At 41.6% G+C, this 20,311-nt stretch overlaps 1 protein-coding gene across 8 annotated transcripts in view; it reads left to right on the plus strand.

Moving 5' to 3' along the window:
* The first annotated feature begins 957 nt into the window (after positions 1 to 957).
* The window catches only part of RIPOR3 (RIPOR family member 3), a 54,460-nt gene continuing 35,106 nt past the window's right edge, over positions 958 to 20,311 (plus strand). For 2 of the 8 annotated variants that reach the window (XM_075720922.1, XM_075720925.1), the window contains exon 1: positions 10,313 to 10,381. The gene's annotated coding sequence lies outside the window, so the exon portion shown is untranslated. Of the gene's footprint in view, positions 995 to 2,373; positions 3,186 to 6,921; positions 10,207 to 10,312; positions 10,382 to 20,311 lie in introns of those variants that run through there. The other 6 variants (XM_075720920.1, XM_075720921.1, XM_075720917.1 and 3 more) reach the window with 6 other exon arrangements.

Genomic DNA, 20,311 nt, shown 5'->3' on the forward strand with positions numbered 1-20,311 from the left:
CTGCCCAGGGCAGGAACACGTTTGTGTGTCGGTGTGTACAAAAGGCCCGGCGAGGCATTGTTCAAAAGAGAAGAGGTGTGATTGCGTGGGCTCGTACGGCGAGGCGAGGAACCGGGGAGGATTTCAGCCTGCTTTCTACATCACAATTTCACTTCTTGTTGCCAGGACTATCTGGAAGGTGTCTAGAAAGCTAGCAGGAGGAGCTCATTCTCCAGGAATAGTGCCTGCCTGAAGGAGCAACGCGGAGGAGGTCAGCATGGGTGCAGCAGAAGGGGCTTGGAGCCGGCTTTGGTTGACAAAGGATCGAAGCCGGAGCGAATTACGCGTCTTCGAGAATGGAAAACCTATGGGAGGGTAGGATGGAAAAGCGGAGGAGGCAGTGAGAGAGAGAAAGATGATGATTAGGGATAGACTGAGGGTTGTGAGAGGAGGGAGTCTTAAAAGGGATAAAGGGAGAGTGGGGGGTGAGGGGAGGGGAGTGAGCAATGGATGGGGAAGACGGGAAGGGAGGGGACCTGGGCACGGGACAAAATGCCTGAGAAGAAGCGGCGGGGTAAGGGGGGGGCGAGCGGGGTGAGGGGCGGCTGTCCCGCGGTAGCCGGTTTGGCATCGCCCTGCGGCGCTGGGGGCCTGCAGCAAAGAGCCGGGGCGAGGAGGGGGCGCCGGGACGCTCCCTGGTTGATAGCAGAGGGTCCGGGCCGTGGCCGCCGGCTCGGCGTGCGCTGGAGCCGCGCTGCGCTTTCCCAGCCCCCCTGCCAGGATGGGGGGGGCGGCGGGAGGGGGGGAGGCAGCGAGCGGGACGGGGCGATCGGCGTCCGGCAGCGAACACGCGCTCCGCAGCCGCGGCTTCCTGGAAACGGAGCCGTGTGCGCCGGCTGGCAGGCGGCGGCGATAAGCGGCGGCTATCGGGGCCCTCCCGGCGGGCCCGGCCTCTCCGCGCTGCCGCGGGAGCGGTGCGGAGCCGCTGCCCCGCGCCCCGCCGCCGAGGGGGCAGGTAGGGAGCGCCCGGCGCCGGCCCAGCCCGCGCGGGCAGCGCGGGAGCGGCGCGGGGGCGGCGCGGGGCAGCGCGGGAGCGGCGCGGGGCCGGCGCGGGGGCGGCGCGGGAGCGGCGCGGGAGCGGCGCGGGAGCGGCGCGGGACCGGCGCGGGGCAGCGCGGGGCCGGCGCGGGGGCGGCGCGGGAGCGGCGCGGGAGCGGCGCGGGGGCGGCGCGGGGCAGCGCGGGGGCGGCGCGGGGTGCCGGCTCCGGGCGGGGAGGGGAGGCGGGGGCGGCCCGGCGCTGCCCGGCGGCGGGGCACGGGGCAGGGGCGCGTCGGTGGCGCCGCTTCGGGCTCCCGGCGGAGACCGGGGTGCGGGACGCGCGGGGCGGCGGGAGGCACCGGCGCCGCATCGGTGGGTGAGAGCTGCGGGGAGCCGAGGGGGGCATGTCACCTACGGGAGGGTGTCACACGTATGGGGGGGTGTCACACGTATGGGGGGGTGTCACCTATGGAGGGGGTGTCACCTATTGGGTGGGGGTGTCACCTATGAGGGGTGTCACCTATGGAGGGGGGTGTCACCTATGGGGGGGGGTGTCACCTATGGGGGGGGTGTCACCTGTGAGGGGTGTCACCTATTGGGTGGGGGTGTCACCTATGAGGGGTGTCACCTATGGAGGGGGTGTCACCTATGAGGGGTGTCACCTATGGAGGGGGGTGTCACCTATGGAGGGGGTGTCACCTATGAGGGGTGTCACCTATGGGAGGTGTCACCTATTGGGTGGGGGTGTCACCTATGAGGGGTGTCACCTATGGAGGGGGGTGTCACCTATGGAGGGGGTGTCACCTATGAGGGGTGTCACCTATGGAGGGGAGTGTCACCTATGAAGGGGGTGTCACCTATGAGGGGTGTCACCTATGGAGGGGGGTGTCACCTATGGAGGGGGTGTCACCTATGAGGGGTGTCACCTATGGGAGGTGTCACCTATGGGAGGTGTCACCTATTGGGTGGGGGTGTCACCTATGGAGGGGGGTGTCACCTATGAGGGGTGTCACCTATGGGAGGTGTCACCTATTGGGTGGGGGTGTCACCTATGGAGGGGGGTGTCACCTATTGGGTGGGGGTGTCACCTATGGAGGGGGTGTCACCTATTCGGTGGGGGTGTCCCCTATGGGGGGTGTCCCCTATGGGGGCGCAGGCTCCTCAGGAGCAGGCAAGCTCGGCAGGCTGCTGATATTCCTACAGAGGCTGCACCGGCGCAAAGGGGCGCGGGAGGTTTTTATCCGGGGGAAACACGCTCACCCCGGGAAAGACCCAGGAACGCCCTGGGAGGCGGAGGCCTGGCTGGAGCAGGTGGCGAAGCAAGAGGAGCAGGACAATGTTTATGCCACCCTGTAGGGTTTGCGTTTTGGAGGTGTCATTGTATAGGCTTGGTTATATTGTAGTTAACTCTTTTTGTCTGCGCAAAAATTACATTTTATTTGCTCATAAATCGGAATTGAGGTTTTGGGTCACAGCCCAGTTACATTTCGCTTCAGACAGTTTAATTTCCCCTTTTAAAAAGTGTTTTAAATAAGTTGGGCCATATGGAAATTGAGTTGTTCATCAACCAAAGAAAGTTGAAGGCATTTGAAAAATAAGGTTACATATTTCTTGAGCCATTTCTTGAGTATTGAACCAGAGTCAGAGTACAGCACCAGTACTCAAAACCCCTGATTCAGTCATTTCCTTTGTTAGGATCAAGACTTAATCCGTCTTTACTTGTGTTTTCACAGCTGTAAAATGGGAGGTACACCTATTAATGAGGGACATTACATATTCTTTTCAGAAAGACCTTAATTAAAAAAAAAAGCAGGGGGAGATTTGTACGGGTAGTAAATAATGCAAAATGTGTCTGAGGGAACATTTCACGTTGAATGGAGAGATACATCTGAGAAAGATGCGGTGTCTAGAGGAACATGCGTATTAGAAACAACTTCGTTGTATTCATTCCTTGTGCAGTTGATGGCTTACACGCTGCTGCTCGGAATTCTGCAGAGCGGATGACATAAGCACCACATGTAGTAGTGCAGGAAAAGCTGCGCAAAACCTGCCAAAATGGGACGGAGCTGTTATTGCACGGCAGGCCAAGCCCACTGTATGCCCCAGGTCTAGAGAGAAACTAGCGTGAGATACAGCACATGCGATACGGTAGTGAACGGCTCGCTTGGTAACATTTTCCTCCGATTAGAGTCTGGATACGGTTTAGAGGAATTAAAGGGCTTCTCTGAGATGACAGGTCCTGCGTCCCTTGCTAGCGCTCGATTCTCGAGTCAGTAACTGCAGTGAAGCTGTGGTATTTCTCCTAACAGCATGGAGCCAAGAGCAGGGAAATATAGGCCAAACAGTGAGTTATGTAATGGTATTCCCTACAGGGTAGTGTAAAGATGAGATGATTTCCTTCTGTCAAGGCAAAGAGCAGCCGTACAGTTGCTCTGCAACGTTCGTTCCAGCCCGGGGTTCCTTAGGATCAATCCAGGCAGGGAGCTGGGACCTTGCAATAGCAGATCCACCAATATCACTTTATTCCCTTCCACAGCTAAATCCTTCACAAATATTCCTTAGCAATATCCTCATAAAGAACCTGAGAAGTGGAATAGAGCCATTACGGCTAGAAAGGGAAACGAGACTTGCTCTACGAGGAGGGGAAGGTTATGATTTTAATGTGTCTTTTTCTCAGGGGTTTGAGGAGTGATAATGTGGAGTTACTGTGCACCAGGACAAAATGGAGGTTCCATGTATAGAAAGTTATGCAAGAGAAAGCAAGGGAGTGAGAACTGTCCCAGAAGGTTTGTTAATTATGCCATTTGGATGGAATAAATAGAAAGGCTAGACTGGAAGTGAAGGAGATATTTTATGTAAAATAGTAGGTTTAATATTACTTAAATATGCACATTCGATCTTAGCCAAAAGGCTGAGAAAAAGGGAACGGACAGACTTGAATTATCCAGAGTGTTATTGGCCAGAACTGGATTTTGGAAGGTGATTGGCTGGTGACAATCCCAAATTATCCAGGCAGCAAGTCTGGCAAAGGACATCAGCTGGCCTTTAATGGCTAGAGGTGCCCAGGGTCCTGGGTTTAATGCTGATCATAAGATGGCACCTCCAATGGTACAAGAGGGACTTACATATTTATGAAGTACCAGGTTTTATCCACTTTTTTAAACTTTCCCCTTTTTCTTGCCAGTTTATTCTCTCTGAGCACAGATTGCTTTAAACCAGTATGTCTTCAAAGACAGAATGCCTGAAAACCATATTTTTTATTCAACATTCTAGGTAAAAAACTTGGGTTTCAGCCAATCAATGCATTCAATCATTAGTAATTTGAAGGATCATAACACCAAGATGATCTTATTTTCTTTGTCACTACTACAGAAAATACTGTAAGTGTAGTTAGCAAACCAATTTATATGTAACTGAGCTAGATTTGAATTTAGCTGTTTCAAATTAAATAAGAAAATTTGTTTCATGGGGAACTTAAAATGCAATTATTATTGGAAAAGTAACTGTGTCAGTGATATTTTGTTATTTATCAGATATGTTCTTTCCATGAATTCATCCCTGATCTGCTTGATGGAATAGCAAAAATCCACTTTCATTATTTTTTTAACTCTTGCTACTCCAGGCTGAGTTATGTGAATGCAGTAGCCCTTGCAAATTGCTCTGGCCCTTGTATCATGAATTAAGATCCACGGTAGAGTTTATATTTTGAGGTGTCAATCTCAGTTGCACTGTAAAATACCTGTAATAACTTGCTTTGGATTATAGTCATATAGTATGACTTAAAGATTTCAGCCTGACTTGTCAGGATTATTAGTGATTAAAAAACTGTTCACTTGTTGACTTAGCAAACTGAATCCGGGCTGTAAGTTTTTATTCTTGTTTTTCTTTCCTTTCTCTACAACTAAATTGTTCAGACTACAAATTCTGAGAATGCTGGCATGCTCAAGCGGGGGTGTCCAAGACTTACATCAAGCGTCAATAGGTGCCTATAATTTCAAGTAAGGCCAGTAAAATCTATCGGTCCTTAATGGCTCAGAGCGCCGTGGGCTGCATGTTTCAGCATGGGTAACTACTAGTAGGGGCATCTGAATTTGACAGACACTTCAGACATTTTCACCTTATGTACTCCTGACATATCTCCTCTGTAAAATGGTGATAATACAGTAATGTTTACATAGAACCATGGAGATGATGATTTCTTATGTCAGTCTTTCCCCATTACATAGGGGGAGTTATATTTATGATTACGGAATTAACCTTGTTCTTCGTAGCTGAATACTTTCCTCACTTATTTCATACGGTAGGAAGAGTGGTAACAAAGCACTCATCATTTTGTTTAAAAAAAGCTGCCTCATAGAATGTGTGCTGACCACAAGAGTTTTCTCTAACCATTGTAGAAACATTTTTAAACTTGTAATTTTAAGCTATGCACAATTATCGGTAGGTAATATTTTGCGCGCCTATGAAGGCGAAAAGGGTTATCTGATTACATGTATTTGCAGATCTCTCTCTGCTTCGCATTCTTGCAGAGCAGAACAACGACATAACTGTCTTCTTTCAGGATAGTTAATGTTCTGGCCCAGAATTATAGCACCAGATGTGTTGCCACAGAAACAATTTAAAGGGAGAAGGAATTGCAAGCAAATTGTCTTCCTAGTGGAAAATGTAAAAGCAGTATTCATGTTTTAGAGCCTCTCATTGGTTTCTATGTGTGTTCTATGTGCTCACAGGAGAGAATAAGGGAGAATTTTGCTTTTTTTGTTTAATACATCTGTTAGCGTTTTAAAATTCTCTATACAGGGTTGAAAACTGAAAAATATTCTATTATGGGCATGAGTTGCGTACCTCAGAGACATTTTTTATTAAATCCTGACTCATTTTTAGAAACTTTTTCCTTGAAAAGTGTGCAGTGTTCTAGCTAATGTACTTAGCTCCACTTGCAACATGCTTTGGAAAATATTTCCAGTAATAGTTGTTTCTGTGAAAGTAAAGAAACATTTGACTATGTAAAATTATCCCTGATTTTAATGCTGAGAATTAGTAGCACATTCTTTCTTACTACAATTGACATGCTGATGAAAAGAGGGAATGTATATAGGAAATATTTTTATTTAATCTTGCCTAGGAAGCCTTAAAGCAGTGAAAACCCTCAAGTATTTCTTTTTCTCAGAGTAGTTGCCACAGGATACTCTATTCAACATATTCTTTCCTCAGCTATTATGAAAATATTTGTCTGAACAAAGTGCAACATGAATTACCTTTTCACTTTTTTGACCACATAAGGACATCTTTATCCTACAGTTTTGCATACCATTTGGGTTAGAATAACGGGAAAAACATCCAGGAAGGCCACAGCTACAGCAGAACAGGTTAGCGCCTGTAATAATTGTGTCAGAAACTCTCCAGATGTGGATACGTCTGGTATTTGCAAGAAGAGGGTTTTTTTGTAGAATCTGTGCTGATTTTTGGCCAAATTAATTTAAACTAACAAAAATGTTGATGAAATTGTGTCTGCACTAGCATTTCAATTTTATCGTAGACGTGTCATAAAATACAGCATCTCTGACTAACATTGGTGGGCATTTCTTGTATCAACTTGACTGAAAAATCTGGGAAAATTTTAAAAAGGCCAAGATCCACACATAAAGAGACTTGTTTCTTCAGTTCTTTGTCATCCGTGCATTTGGAAGTTCTTTCTCCTTGCAAGTTTTGAAATACCGTTGGCTGGGTAGCTGAAGGAAACATAATTGTATTTATCTTATCAAAAGCCAGGGTGAAGTTCATGTCTCTTTGGAGTGATGGAAAAATTTTACCATATGCATCTGTGCATAATGCTGCCCTGTGATTTTGGAGAAAAATGGACATACAATGTTATGCCAAGAAGCCTTATTCTATTATTGTTTGTTTTGTTTATTATTTTCCCTCTGTGAAATTTATTTTTTTTAATGTTTTTTCATCTAGCCATACTTTTAAATGTCCGCCAGTTTGGAAATATGTAATTTATTCCCTTTGTTACTAATTTTTTATACAAATCTGGGATCTTCACTTTTCCATTGAGGAAAATTGTTTGTAACAGAAGAATCAGAATATATCCAGGTCTACTAGAGTTAGAAACAGTTACTTATGCTAATGAAATAGTTCGACCTTATTTTAAGTGTCCTACAAGAGTAATCTTTTGACATCTATCAGCTTTGGAATTAGATTCATACCATGTCACACATTTGAGTTTTGGCAGGTTCAGAGGCATGTACATCACCAAACAAGATCTGCCATAAAGATAAGAAATTCATTTCTCTGTTGCATTCCTTATTCAGGCAGAACTCCAGTTCTGGGTGTGGAAGGAATGCAGAGCTGGGCCTAGAGATTGTGTCTGCACAGGTTAGAAATGAACTTTCGGTGTAAAATTTGGATCTGAATCTGCATCCATATTTCACTAGAAGACCACAGATATTTCAGTCCAGGTTTCTGGTTTGGGTGCTCTTTAGGTCTGAATCAGTCCTTATTTAATTTTTATTTGTTTGCAAGCTGATTGAAATGTCCCCTTAACTAGTTCACATCTCTTCTGTCTGATCCCATGAGAAGGTAGTTTAGTCTTTCTTTAGACAGTAGAGCTTTCCCAGACAGACATTGTAAACTAGAAATATAGGTACTTATAATTTTCTTAAAAATGTCCTTTGGGCCTGAAATTTCTTGTGCTTGGTTTCAATCCAGTATTGAATAAGACTGGAAAGTCTGAATAATGTCAGTTCAGCTGCATTTGAGTTATTCAAGTGCATTTTAAAAATATGTACTTTCCACTTACATTTTTTCCATAATTCTCTGCACTTACATAACCTCTGTTTTATTATTTAAATTGCCTTAGACTTGAAGAGGGAAAAATCATTCTCCAATACTGGGACTCAACCGATAAACAAACGGGGAGGCAACTCGAAGACCTTAGTGTGCTTTAAAATCTTAGTGTTTACTGCCTTAGTGTTAGCCTGAATAGGTTTGTATTTCTACTAGTGCAGACAAAATACAATATAAATAACCTTCAGTTTGTCTATGTGCTGAATTTTTTACATTATGTAAGTGAAATTTTACAAAAAGAGTTTAGAAGGTTTCTCTGGATTATAAGGAAGGATTTTGTTTGATGAGATCTGTAAAGTTAAAATACTAGGCCCAGGGTTTTCAAAAAGATTTGACAGAGAGAGGTATTCCAAATGCATGTGCAGCTCTTTGAGCAATTATTACAATAGAGTGTACACATTGGGTAACTGTGTGTGTGAAAATGTGGCTAATACTTCATCTATACAGAAAGTTCACAGGCTTTTCTGAAGTTTTGAAGATAACCGATTTGTAGCAAGTTAGGTACCTGGTTTTTACAATGGCAGATAAAGCAAAAGTGCAGTTAAAATGGATGGATCATGCCTAAAAGTGCATGGGTTTAATTCCATCAGTAACATCACAGGTTCAGCATCACTGTATGTTTGTTGTAGAGACATATGTAACTGCACATTACTGTGTGCCTTATTTCATGCTTTTAGTGCCATAGTATATGCCCAGACTTTATGAACATCTGTCACTCCGCTTTTTTTATTCGTTGTCTGAAATGGAAGCCCACACAGTGATCTTGAAGGTAATGCCACCTTTGAAGAGAGTCCTGCATGTAGAAAGCTGACAGGAAATACTACTTTAATTAACCACAACTCCCAGTGAAACAATAGAGCCATCCTTTGTGTAACTCTGCTGAAGTCATTGGATCTTGTTCCTAATTCCACTGGGGCTGCGTTGTGCCCCTCCCTTTCTCTGAAGTGTTCACATGCCAATGTGTTGTGCAACCAATATAATTTGTTAACAAATAAAGAATTTAAATAACCTTAGAAAATCCGTGCAGGCATCCCAGCTGCCTGCAAACAAAATCAGAAGTGCAAAACAAGTAGCAGTGCAAAGTATCTCAAAATTGCTTGAGCTTGGCTTCTTCAAGAACAAAACCGCAGGTCTAAGGAGTATGTGCTCTGCAGGAGAAGTCTTTGGATGAGAACACGGACTGCATCTTCTGGTAAGATCTCCAGTCCAGACATAATTTCAGCGTCTGCCCAGCCTAACTTGTTTTCTCCAGAGCCGTAGTAATACATGATGAATCTTTCCCCCATATGTGTATGAATTTGACTGCTTTTAGTTTCATTTAAAGCAATAAGCAAGTATACTTTGACCTGTAATTGTCATATTATCTTTACAATACCGTAAAACTGTAGCTTATTGTGAAATATCTCTCTTGAGTAAGCCAAGTCATACGGAGCGAAACACCATTTTTCTATTATAACATCGAATGCACTGTGTGCCATTGCTGCTGTAACTGTGTCAGGATCTGGATTTAATTCCCGATCTGAATTAGTATATTGTTGGAATCAGTTGTCAACATGTATATTTTGTATCTGAATGGCCATTTCTGAATTTTGAAGATCACCCAAGAGTGATTTTCTGCCAGTAAATTCTCTGGGCTGTACGTTCTCAGTGACAATTCTGTAGAGGATCGCAAATGTGAGTTCATAAGATCAATGATCCATGCACGGATGGTTGGAGGGTCATATTGCAGGTGTGGGAAAGCTGCCAGGGGACACAGAACATCACAGGGACGTACTGTTCTATCTACTCCCTCTCCAGCCAGGCATGGTGCCTCGTTAATGGGAAGGCGTATCACTGTTGTGCTTATAGCACCCTTCAGCATTCTGGATGCTGCTGCCATCACCTCAGGCGCATCTGGCAAGATGTGTGATGATTATGTCTTTCACAAATTGTGCGTGTCTGATGCCAAAAAAGCAGATCAGTGCACACATAGTGCCTTTGATATGACTGGAGTCATCACAATACTGTGATATTTAACTGTTTTGCCTATATGTTGTCCTGAAATGTAAAGTTCTTTGCTAGTGATCTCATCCATCACCAGGACTCCTTAAATTATCAGTCAAGCAGCAGCTGTGTGAATATGGACTATGCATTTGGACATCCATTTTTGGGTTAGATCTCTCTGAAGTTTTAATAACTACACCTTAATGCAAACCTGTCTAGCATTTCCCGGCATACCCCATTCTGAAGGTGCCTATTGCTTGTCCTCACTCTGTTAGGACAATAGGAGCTGATGAACTAAGGATCAGTATGTACCGTGAACGGATCGATACCCCAAGGCTGTCGCTCGTTGGTCTTGAGTAAGAGCTTTTCACACTCAGAGGGAGTTCAGTGAGTCAGTGTGTGTGTTAGCATTACGATTCGCTCCTTCCATGTTGAAAGGGAACTAAGAGAACTTTCTTACAGGGTGCCCACTTTTGTGAAGTGACGCAATCCTCCTCTGCAAGAGTGGTCTCAATTATAATTGGCTCATAGGTAAGTAACAGAGTCTGGGTAACATAGACTAAGTGAATTTACATCACAAAAGTAAGTCTTGTTTTATGAGGCATGAAGGGCTTGCCCACAGGTTTGTTTTATAAACTGAGAATTTGTTCTACACTTGCCCTGTAGTCATCCTAAGCTTCGTTCTGTGCTTAAATATAGTACTGCTGTAATTTTGTCTCGGTTGAGGGGTTTTTTTTTAATGATATAGCCCTATGATATTAAAAGCTTCTGCAGCTATATTGTTATGGCAGTGTTGTACGCTAATACAATTTATTCTTTTCCCTGGTGCTTTATAACAGTACATCTGTACTAGCAAAGTCCTTGTAGTATCTAAAGACACACAAGTAATAAGCCCCTCTCTACAGCTGTTAAATCCCTGTCTATATTACAGATTCCTGCCCTCAGCTAAATTGGGTAAGGACTGTGAAAAATGGTTTCTTTTACCAACATGGCTGAATTAGCAAAAGGTGCAAGTATAGAAGCAGTTATAGCGCACAGTAAACTTGTGCATGTGTTAGTACTAATTGTTTTAAGGCTGAGGGATAGTTTTAACTATGCTGATAGAAAGCTTGCCGAGTTGCTCCATTCATTCTAGGAGAACTTTTGTAGTGTATAATACCAATATTCTGATAGCAGTGAGGTGCCGGTAGTATAGACACACAGAAGGTGTTCACATCAAAGGATTTTTTTATGTAATCTGCAGTCTACTAATACCTTTCAAAACTATACTAGATGTATTAAAAACAACAAAGCTTTCTTGTGTAACTGTGCAGATCTATGTTACAAAGTTTCTGGCATAGCTGTGAGCGCTAAGAGGAATGTTAAAAAGTGAAACCCATAAAGATTTAGCTATGCTGGGAAAATACTCATATCGAATCTCCTTTTGCCAGGATGGCCTGTGTCTTTTGGGGACAGAGGTAGAAACAAACTGGCAGAAGACCTCAGTTATCTCTTCTGTTGGAGTTTGGTTGTTGTACTTGCGCATAGATGCTGAGTAAACCAGGCCAAGGTCTGAGAAAAACTCCTTGTGATGCTGAAAAATACAAAATACTAAGCAGATGTGACTGCTAGTTGCAGTAAAAGCTTTGAGTCCTCAGGGAACAAACAATTGGGTTCACAGTCTTTGAAGAAGTTTGAGACAGAGAGCTGATTGATTTTTTTGTGCACAAAACTGAAATGTATTTTCATGAGTGAGTCTTGCCGTGTTTGTTGATGATATTCATAACATTTCAAGGGACCTTCAAATTAGATTAGCTTTTGCCCTAAATGTTGAAATAGTTTGATCTCAACTGATCCTGCTACCGAGCAACTTCTGCTTAGCAGTTCCAGTTATGTCTGCCTGGTTTTTTCTCCAGTGAGCAGCTCTCTTGTGCTTGGGCTGGGTGATGTAGAAGAGCCTGACATTTCCAGGAATGTATTATCTCTGGCAGAAGTCTTGTTAATGTCACTTATTGATAAGTGAGAAAGTAAACATGTGACTGATTAGGCAGTGTGCTTTCAGTGGCTTACCACTAGTCCGATTTCATCTCACAGCACACAGTGGTCCTCCAAAGAAAAACTCTTCTACCACTAATTAATTTTAAAAATTATTTTTACTGTATGATTTTGGTTATAACTTCTTTCTTCTTTCTAATGTAGATTTTTTGTTCTTCTTTACAAATTTCAGTCACATTAGTGATATCATTTTCTATTCTTGCTAGAAATACTTCTGATCTAAGAAATAAGTGTGGTGACTGTATTAAACTTTAATGAATACCAAAAGGGAGTTTTCACATGCCCAAACAGATTCTTTCTATTTGCTGACTGTGAGATATTTGAATTAAATAGCAGTAACAAAAACACAGGGCTGGAGAAAGGAAGTTTTTTAAGGCCAAGGCAACTGCAATCAGTTTATTCTGATGGAAGGCATCACCACTCTCCTTTAGAGATGCGTTGTCAGAACTGTTTATGTGAGCTCTCCCTACCCAGCTTCCAGGAAAATAACCGCTTTAGAAAAAAACATTTGAAACAGTAGTCTTTGCTAAGCTATCTTTTCTAGGCTGAAATAGGTTTAAGGAGCACTCCATGGAGTAATGAACATTGTAGATTTTGTAGTCTTTCCTGGGCAAACTACGTCCAGAAGTCAGTACACAAGTTTGACTCTTCTGATTTTATGATTTTCAAAAGAGTATTGCTGTAATTCTCTTTAGGCTTGAAATAATCCAAAGCTGTCTTCTAGGCAGAACCAGACTGACAAAAGTTGAATATCTGGTTTAAAAGTAAATGTAGTCTGGTTTAGACTGTATTTTGCTTAACTGCTCACTTCACCATATGTATCCTCGTATACATTAGTCTCTCAGCTGTTTCCAAAGCCATCTCCTTTTGAATGTTTAATATTTAAGAACCAATTAGTTCCATTTTGTTTTGTTTGGATAGTTTGCGATTAACATTCTTTCAAGTGGGCTTTATTTAGCTAATTCCGTCACAAAAATAAGCTCTAAGGGAATGAAGAGAAGTTCAAGCTAGCCAATGTTTATTTTTATTATTAATAATTTATATTATGGTAGTCCCCAGGGGAACTAGGGCCTCACTAAACCCAGTTTCCTCTGCATGTAATGACTGTGTCTCACAAAGCCTTATACAGCAGCAGATTCTTTTTTGCTGCTGTGGCTTAGGGCAAGGGACCCCCTCCACACTGCAAGGGAGCGTGCTGATGAAGAGCATATAAAGACACATCAAGAGTAATCTTTTAACGAAGCTTAAGCTAGGAACCAGAGGGAAAACCTGATGCATCTTTTCTATTGAAAGCCATCACTAATGCATTTTTCCAGTGTGACCGCCAAATCATGACTACAAAGGTCTTGTTCGTCCTCTCTCTGAAGTTATGGCAATGCTCCCAGCGGCTTTGATGGGAGCAAGACTGGGCAGAGAAGCGATGGTCCTAAAAAATGTATCTATTTCTGAACCAGCAGCAGAAGACACTTTGTGTTTTAAGAACATACTGGTGGGCAAAGTTAGTTTAAAAAATGTTCATGTTTAGTCAGATTTGTATCAGAAGTTATGGTTTTCACAGCACCTGATCCTAAATAATTGGTCTACAAATAATTGGTTTTACAGAAATCTTGAAAGAAGTGATTTAGAGTCCTTTTGCACCTGCTAAATGCAAAGGAGACACAGAGCCAAATCCTGGACTTCTGTAAATAGATTAATTTGAATAGAGTCATGGCAGTTCATATAAACTGAGGATCTGGCCTGCTGTCTGTGGGATACTTGTGTGAGTTAAGTGGATGGAACTGACATTGGGATGAACAGGGCTGCAAAGTGGAAGTGCCTTGAAGTTAGCGTAGCAGTGCAAATTTTCATCATCAGTGGAATTACCATCCTTCTGCCCTCCCCTTACGTGGAAGCACGAGTCTGTTCTGTACTCTTTCCATAATTCCAAATTCAAAATCTAGACAGTTTTTCTGATCTATCTGTTCCATATTCCTGTCCTCATTAGTTCAGTTTAAAGGGGGTAAAACATCTGTTTCCAAGTACAGCTGTGTGGTTAGTATGTAGGCCTTTTTTTTTTTTTTTTTCCCATACAAAAATCACTAAATCTGGCCATTTAAGACACAGATTTTATAGGAGCTAGAGTTGGGCTGTGCAAAGTTCACCTCATTAAAAACAAACCCAAACCAAATAAAAGCAGAGAATAACAGCGTAAAAATGTGGGCCATGAATGTCAGAGTATATGTATTAGGAATTGGTAAGAAATGAAAGGGAAAATATATCCACATATAGGCAAAGGTTCTTGCTTTTTTCCACAGGTCAAGTTTACATGCTTGTGGAGTATCTGCAGAAAGGGAACAGAACAGAGTCTTAGGATCGCTATGACAGCTACCCTAATTTGTTAGAAAATATAATGAGATCAAGCCTGTGTTAGAAGATACTGAGTAAATTCAGCCTAGATAAAATGTTCAAGCACAGCAAATAATTTTTTGATGCTTGGCTGTTAGCTGGTCAATGAGAGACATTCTAAATTGTCTTAATTTTGATATCTCTTTTTAAAAAATATACCCTTTTTCATTATCTTAAGATAAGTACCGAGATTTACTAATCAGTAGTGGAAATACTGACTTTGAAAAAAACTAAGTCTATGACTAATCAGCATTAGAGAAAATACTTTGCTTTAAAACATAAACCTTTTCTCTCTCCTATTTCCCTCTTATATGACATTCTGTATACTTTTCCTCTTTTTCCAGTGTTCTTTGGGATACTGATCCTAACTTAGCAACTTCATTATTTCTGTGGCACAAGATTGTCTTCGTAATGTTTATGGAAATAAAACATGGTTGCCATAGGAAGTTGACTTAATGGTTTAATTCTTAATAAAGGGACAATTTTCTTGATCAGACAGCTAAATGACAGGTAGTTTCTCCCACTTCAGAAGGATGCCCCAGGACACATACTGGTATACTGTGATTCACAGACTTCAGTTTTTGAAGATATCAAAATACATCCCACATACTGTTGAACATCAAATTTCACTATTACTGGAAGTTTGTCATCTGTTTTGGTTAATATAGCCTTCTCAGTGTGATAATCAAAACTTACATCTATCCACCATGGTGGTTTCCACTGAAGCTCAGACTTGGGACTTTCCACAACCCTGAGGCTGAGATAAAGGACCTTCCTTATTTCATAATTGACCTGGAAATAGGCTTTCAGGAGGCGCCTGCATTAGCCGATGGATGGAGACATGATCACACCTGATAAGTCAATCTGTAACTTACATTCAGGCATAGATTGGGGAAAACAAGGAGAGGGAGATATGTATTACAGAAGAATGTTCCTGGGGGTTCCTAATTAAGAAGGAGGAACCTCTCAAGGACAGAATTGGTAGGATTCAGTGCCTTGCTGCTAGACAAATTTTCCTTTGTCAGAAGTGGAAGAGCCTGTTCATCACTTGCAAATTGCTCTCCCTCAGCGCCATCTGCTTCTTCTCTTGTTAGGAATTTGTTTTTAAGTATTCATTATAATGTAGCTAACTGCAGACTCAAATTCTGCCAAAGCTGAAAAAGCTGCAAGTCAGGCTAGCGTGTGGAGCCTGCCACATTCCTGAATCTCTGATTCAGGCTTGCAAGTTTGTCATCAAGTTTGAAATTGAAAACAGAGGAGCTAGCAGCAAGCCCTGTGCTCGTAAATCAGCTGATAATGGGTGAATTGTTCTGTGCCTTCCCCTGAAGAGGAAAGCAAAACTCAGTGCGAAGGTACTCGCAGCAACTATGAAGAGCTATGATCTAGGCAAGCGTGGAGAAACTACGTGTGGCTCTATGAATATGCCACATACTGGCAAAGGAAGTAAACAGGGATTTTGGTTATATGCAGTCACTGATTCTTTTCTTATTACAACATTACCCAAAAGTTTCAGTGGGATTTACAGCCAACCTTGATTCCAAGTAACATATTTCCATAAAAGAAATAGGCACAATACATCAGTGTGTGATCCGTGACAAGGTCTCCTTTGTGCTGCATTTGTTTGATATCTGCTGCCACTAGAGGGAGGTACAAAATTGACCACAAAATTATGTCTTGAAAAATAGTTTCCAGGTCATTAACTAAGTATGGGCCAACATTTGCTGCCGGGATTCTACTGGAAATCTGGAATAAATGACTGATTAATTTCCTCTGGATGTGCACCAGTGTCACTGAGAATAGAACTTGGATCTGTATGCTTAGATGAAAACTAATTAGAAATACAGTAACATTATGAATCGCAGCCTTGAAAAACAGGTCATCTTGGACTTGAAAGTTGAGTCCTCTGTTCAAAGAACTACACTAGAAATGGTTACATCAGAGACACCACCTCCAGCACAGGAGAAGCTGTCTGAGGGGACTGCTTATGATATTTAAATTTATTGCTGCATAGGAAACCTGGACTCCAGAACTTCATTTCCAGAAGCTGGCATAAAGCTGTAGTAGGGCCTAATGACTAAAGCAATAACTTGGATCAAAGCTGTTTATCTGATTTTCTTTTTATGGCTTAAATATGACTAGGAGGAAAGTATGTCAGATATGTAGTATTTAAATATATATTTAAGAGTTGAATCTGCCTAGATAAAATTTTCAAAAGTACCCAAATGAGTTACACACTGAAGCCCCATCTTTCTAAATAATGTGATCTATGAATGTAATTCTTATTAAAAATCAATAGAACTAACTCTTAAGAGCCTGGATTGCTTTTGAGAATGGGATTATATTCCTAAAGAATTTGAGATTTTGAAATCAACCCGACAGGTGTTAAGTTCGGTGCAAAGTAAAGGGCCCGTCTAGTAATCTCAGTTAAACAGGTTCAGGCCAAGAAGTTCTGTGGAGCATGTGTGCAGGTTTGTGGAGAAGCAAAATCTTCTACTTGCAGCAAAATTGCTATGTAATTGCTCATATTGCTTAGTCTTAAAACAGCAGAAATGTCTGATGAATATGAGTGGAAGAATGATTGTTCATGGCTCTGTACAGCTATATCCCGTGGACTTTGCAGCGCTTTAGCTAAACATACGTCTTCAGTAAAAGATGGTTTCCTGCATGGATTGCATTTTTCTGCTAAGAAAGCTGAACAAGTTCAGCTGTCTACCTTGTTTTATTCCCATTATAGGAAGCAGGGGGAGGGAAAGAGATGAGTAGGGGTGAGATAGGAGAGCAGGAAAAGTGCAAGGGAGAAGCAAAATTTACCTCTTGGTCCTTCATAGGTGGATGATAAACAGGGAAAATTTTCAAAAGCTCATCACAGGGTGCTATTTGTCTCAATCACCTCAATTTTTGCAAATCTGTTTTACCATGTAAGTATGATAAACAAAATACCAAACATACATTTTCCATATCTGTAATTGCAGTGGCTTTTCCCCTGTCTGTGTGGTGGACTAGTTACAGGTTATATGTGTTGGTGCGAGGCATCAGTTCTAGATAGATGATATCCACAAGTCAGAATTCCTATGTTACAGTGAATTACCTTTTCAGATTCTGCTGTGAATCCTGTCCAGAGAAAGGATTTTTCTGAAGAAAGGATCCCTACCTGAGTGTATTGCTTTGTTAAAATAGCTATATCGAGATGTAGCATCAAGGGCACTTTCTGTCTCCGTAATTCAAATGACTTTTCATCTCTAGAAAAATAAGCAGAGAAATTTTTCTTAGTTCTGCCAATAACAGTATAAATAGAATGTTTGTCTAACAACTGAACAAAAATGCTTAAAAGCTAAGGGGTTTCAATCATAAATTTGGAATGCTTATCTAGCAAAGTAGACATTGCTACTGAGGTCAATGGTTTTTCTAAAGAATGCTCGAGAGCAAAGATTAAATATAGTGTGTATTTTCCCAGTGGATTCGACACTGTGCTGTAAACAAGATGGTCACTTCATTCTTTGTTCAGTCAGCTTTCATTACATCTACCTTTATTGTAATTAGGGCCAAGTCATGATGTTATCACATCTCAGGAGTTTCATTAATTTTAATGGTCTGGATTTTTTAGATGTCCAATGCTACGAAGTAAGTGCCAAGGTCTAGAAATTTCCAGCCTGTTCCAGGGTACACTGAAATCACAAAAAGCTTCAGTGGCTCAGCCCTAAGGCTCTGTTCAAAAAGTTTGACAGTACTGTAATACATTGCGGCAATCTGATTTTTTTTTTCTTTATCAGTGTCATGAAAGACTCAAATGCCATTGTCTGCCGCAAGTGTTTTGAAATGGATACCACCCATCATAAGCATCTAGAAGTGTTAGTTAATTCCATTGTTCCTGAGTTTTGAAATAAATCAGAGGAAGAAAACTAATTGTGATTACATCAATGTGATGGTAGACAAATGTAGCCCAGTTTGCAAAATCAGTCTTAAATTTGCCTTAAGCTAGAAATTTTCTGGTGTAATTATGTTAGGGTTGTCTTTTCACCTATTAAGTGTTTGCTACATATATTTCTGTCAGCTAAAGCCCTAATTCAGATGCAAGTATAGCAGGAAAACAGTTATTGTGGTGCAGTTCATAATAAGTTCATAATAAATAAAGTGGAACGAGTAACTTAGCACCGTTGACTGAAAGTTTTTTTTAAACAGCCGATGATTAGTTGGAATCACAGATCATTTCTAGAGTAAGGCCAGAGAATGTCTCTAAAGTCCCCAAATGTTCATCTATTTAATCACTACTGATTTTGGTTCCATACAGTGAAAGCTGAGCTTCAGTAGAGGTGGTACAGAACCAACACACATTAATGGCAAATGTGTTTGGCTGTCACAGAGCTGAAGTGAATTTTATAAAACCATGCTCTAAACAGACATAGATTCTAGGTGGCAACCCTACAAGAAAATCTATGTACTATGCTATGCAGAAATCCACTTACTAAGAGGATTCTCCATATAGGCACAAATATAAGCCACATATTTTAGGGTCAAGGCTGCAGTCCTTCCAATAAAATGTTGAGCACATCTGATACAGAGAAAAAGATTATGTTCTGATAGTACAAAATGAAATCGACTCCGGTTGGGTTCCACAACTAGAAGATAGAATGGCTCTACTGGCCTGCCAAGTAAAGCTAATGTAATATTTAAAAATAAAATTATGTATAAAAATAACAACAATAATTTTAAAATGTAAGGAGAAAGTTAGCATCAAGCTGTGTAAGACAAGTCGTCATGATCACATAATGTATCCAGAATCACGAACACGATCCTGAGACATTGAAACGATTGACATTTGTGTTTGTGTTCAGTCATTGCATTTATTTTCTATAGTGACTAATAATTTACTTGATTTCAACCTGGCTTTTATTTTGTTAGGCAGCCACTGCTTGCTGAAGCCAGTGAACGGCGGGTACTGACGTACTAGTGAGATACGTAGTCACTTGTTGCCTAGGCTATCAGCTCGACGTGTGTGTCCACAATTAGCTGAAGGAAACAGAAGTCTGGCACAGTTTTTGCAGACGCACACTACTAGAAGCAAGCATGTGCCTCTTAACCAACTGGTCATTCACAATTGGAACACTATTAATTTAAGGAAACATGAATACCTTACTCTAGCAATAGTTCACCAAGTTCAAATGAACCTCTCAGAGATATTAAAAAAAAAACATGGCGACTAATTTAAAGTACAAAACACAAGCAGAAATATTTTGCAAGAAGTCAGTGAGTCATATTTTCCTCATAAAATTGTTGAAACCATTGTGCCCAGAAACAATTAAATAAGTGACTAGGGCTGGAAAAGTTTAGCCATAAACACAAACAGACACCAGCTTTTTGTTTGTAGAGGATGAAGGTCATTTGGCTTGAGGAATATCCTAATACTAACAGAGACGAAGCAGAACATGCAGTTTGAGTGTACTCACTGTTCCATAGAAGCTCAAATGTTTGGCCTTACATGCCTGGATACTTGGTAACACTGAAGGTTAAATGCTAATAGTCTATTATGGCAAATCATTGGCACATCATTGAAATAGGGACAAACAAAGATACTCCTTTACTTTGAAAAAACTACTCTTTTGTTTTATATTAAAAACACATTTCTGAGACCTGAAGTCTCAATCTTACAAAATTGCACGTATTAAAATGTTTGGGTAGATTAGTACCTGGCAGTTTGGAAGTCTGTTTAAGACTCACAAGCTTTATAAGACTTTTTCAAGACCCCTTGTTTTTTCCAGTAGTTTGGTGTTTCTACTGCCCCTGGCAATAGACTCCTTCAGTTTGGCCTGATATTTTTGCAGTTGACATATGCCAGCCCTTAGCTAGCTATCGTATTCACACTGTGCTTTTTGGGGAGACTAAAAGTAAGGAAGTACCTTTGCTCCCCAGGGTATAATCCCTGTATTTATGAGATTTGGAGACATTGGTCTACACAGCAGAGGTTACAGGTTGGAAGACAGATTTGACCTCAGCTTTGTCGGAGGGGTCCTTATCTGATTTATTTCTAGCCTAAAGGGAGAGTTG

The sequence above is a fragment of the Pelecanus crispus genome, chromosome 14, assembly GCF_030463565.1.
Source record: "Pelecanus crispus isolate bPelCri1 chromosome 14, bPelCri1.pri, whole genome shotgun sequence".
Taxonomy (NCBI): Eukaryota; Metazoa; Chordata; class Aves; order Pelecaniformes; family Pelecanidae; genus Pelecanus; species Pelecanus crispus.